This window comes from Ornithorhynchus anatinus, chromosome 2 (genome assembly GCF_004115215.2).
Source record: "Ornithorhynchus anatinus isolate Pmale09 chromosome 2, mOrnAna1.pri.v4, whole genome shotgun sequence".
NCBI classification, from domain to species: Eukaryota; Metazoa; Chordata; class Mammalia; order Monotremata; family Ornithorhynchidae; genus Ornithorhynchus; species Ornithorhynchus anatinus.
In genome coordinates this window covers 170,783,290-170,786,454 of record NC_041729.1, presented here as the reverse complement: position 1 = coordinate 170,786,454, position 3,165 = coordinate 170,783,290, and positions in this window count along the sequence as shown.

Here is a 3,165-nt window from a genome sequence, read left to right as displayed (position 1 = left end):
GTGTGAGAGAGAGAGAGAGTGTGTGTGTGAGAGGGAGAGAGAGAAAGAGTAGTTCTTCTGGGCCACCGGAGCTGGTCTAACAGTGGAAGCAGACCCTGAAACTGACAGGGATGTGGACTGTTGCATTTCAGCATGGTGGTCCCGGCACACCATGGATTAGTCTGTAATGGTGATGGTACAGGCCCTTGGGATGCTATGCAGGTGAGAGAGGACGGGAAGGGGAGGTGCGGGGCCACATTACTGGTGGGAGCACTCAGAGCCCCTGTCGGGGACTGCCAGCTGGGCACTCATCCACAATTCGAATAGAGAAGCAGCATGGCTTAGTGGATAGAGTATATATATGCATATATATATGTACATGCCTTGTATATATATCTGTGATTCTATTTATTTTGATGGTATTGATGCCTGTCTACTTGTTTTGTTTTGGTTTGATCTGTTGTCGGTCTCCCCCTTCTAGATTTTGAGCCCGTTGTTGAATAGGGATTGTCTCTATCTGTTGCCAAATTGTACTTTCCAAGCACTTGGTAGAGTGCTTAGTACAGTACAGTACAGAGCACACAATAAGTGCTCAATAAATACAATTGAATAAACGAATGAATAGAGCACAGGCCTGGGAGTCAGAAGGACCTAAGCTTTAATCACAACTCCACAGGGTGGCTTAGTGGAAAGAGCATGGGCTTGGGAGTCAGAGGTCGTGGGTTCTAATCCTGGCTCTGCCACTCGTCACCTGTGTGACTCTGGGCAAGTCACTTCACTTTTCTGGGCCTCATCTGTAAAATGATTGAGAATGTGAGCCCTACGTGGGACAACCTGATTACCTTATATCTTCTTCGGGGCTTAGAACAGTGCTTGGCATATAGTAAACACTTAACAAATACCATCATCATCATCATCATTATTATTACTTATCTGCTGCTTGACCTTGGGCAAGTTGCTTCATTTCTCTTTGCCTCATTTACCACATCCGTTAAATGAGAATGAATATACTGTGAGCCCTATGGGGGACAGGGTTTGTGTCCAGATTTCTTTGCCTATATTCATTCATTCATTCATTCAATTGTATTTACTCATTCATTAAATCGTACTTATTCATTCAGTTGTATTTATTGAGCGCTTACTGTGTGCAAAGCACTGTACTAAGCGCTTGGAATGTATAATTTGGCAACAGATAGAGACAATCCCTCCTCAACAATGAAGTCACTGAAGTGAGTCCCTTCCCCAGGAGCCTGCGCTGCTGGCCTGGGGGCTGGTCACTCCCTCCCTGCCCCAGTCTTCTGCTCTCCCTGCCCCATCTGGGGGCCATAACCCAAGGGCCCTGTCTCCCTCTCCTGATGACTATTGGGCTTGACTCCATTAGGGAAGTTCTGGGGTGAGGAGGCCACTCACCCCCAAGCTCAGCAGCCTCCCAGGGAGCTGGGCCATGGGGTGTCAATCACCAATGGGTGACACCGGCCTGAGCCTGGCCAATCCCTGCAGAGTGTTGGGTCAGCGAGGTGGAGCTTAATGGTAGGGAGGCAGAGCTATAGGGCAGGGAGGTGGAGCAATACAGGGGGGAGGTGGAGCAATAGAGCAGGGAGGCGGACCTGGCCCAGGGGATGAGAATCCAGAACCCAGAGCTCAGGCAGGGCTCACAGGACTGTGAGCAGTGTGGGCAGGCAAGTTGCACAGGGACATCAGCAGGGTCTCAGGGGGTGGGGACTCCTTCATTTGGGTCAGAGGGAGGGGTTTATTTCCTGATCTGGACTGAGCCTCTTATGTACAAATGCAGTTGTTCACAGGAAGCAGGACTGTGAAAGCTGACTGTGACTGGAGACCGCTGAGCTGGAGTCTCCCTGGTTCTGGGGAGTGAACACAAACATACATAGACACGGATGCACACAGGCACAGACACAGACACACACGAACACAGACACACACAAGCACAAGGACACAGACTCAGACACACATACATATACAAGGACACAGACACAGACACACATGGAAATACACAGAAACAGACACACGCAGACACACATGGACACAAGCACAGGAACATATGAAAACAGAAACAGGTGTACACACAGGCAAAGGCACACACATAAATACAGAAACAAGTACAAACAGATTCACACACACACACACACACACACACACATACACAGAAACACAGACCCAGATGCACACAGAAAACCAGGGAGACCCAGACCCAGATAACCTCATCCAGTCTGAGAACCAGTGGTAGGGGCAGGAACACCAGCCGCTCCCGGAACACTTACAACTTGAGTTGAGTGCCAGAGCCAAGAGTGAGAGGGTGGTGGCAGCAGTCCGGGCAGCCTCCAGGCACCATTGAGGAGCCCCAGGAGCATCTTTCTGGGCAATCCTGGGAGCTGCTGGGGACACTCGGGCCCTGTAGTGAGGACCAGGTGTCTGTCCTCAAAAGGGCTGGTCAGTCCGCGTCCTGGGCAGGTCAGACCCACTGTCCTCAAAGATGACAGGTGTGGGCTGACCAGGGGGAGGAACAGTGGAGGTCATTGGCTGTGAGTTGGCCCAGGGCAGGGGGAGAGGCTTCAGTCCATCTCCAGGATGCAGCCATCTGCCCTGACCCCATCACTGTCCCCACTGCTGCCCCTTCCCCTACTCCTACCCCAGGCCTTGCCTTTAACTAATTTCTGCCAGAGTTGTGTACTCTTGCAAGAAAAAGACCCTGTACAATCCTAACCAACACACACACACACACACACCCTCCCCCATCACCTGTCCCGATTTCGACTCCTGGCCCAAATCCTACCTCTGGCCTGGGATGCCCTCCCTCCTCTCATCCGCCAAACTAGCTCACTTCCCCCCTTCAAAGCCCTACTGAAAGCTCACCTCCTCCAGGAGGCCTTCCCAGACAGAGCCCCCTTTTTCCTGTGCTCCTCTTCCCCTCCCCATCGCCCCTACTCCCTCCCTCTGCTCTACCCTCTTCCCTGCTCCACAGAACGTGTATATGTATGTACATATTTATTATTCTATTTATTTTATTATTGATGTGTATATATCCATAATTCTATTTATCCATTTTGATGGTATTGATGCCTGATTACTTGTTTGTTTTGTTGTCTGTCTCGCCCCTTCTAGACTGTGAGCCCGTTGTTGGGTAGGGATTGTCTCTATTTGTTGACAAACTGTACTTTCCAAGTGCTT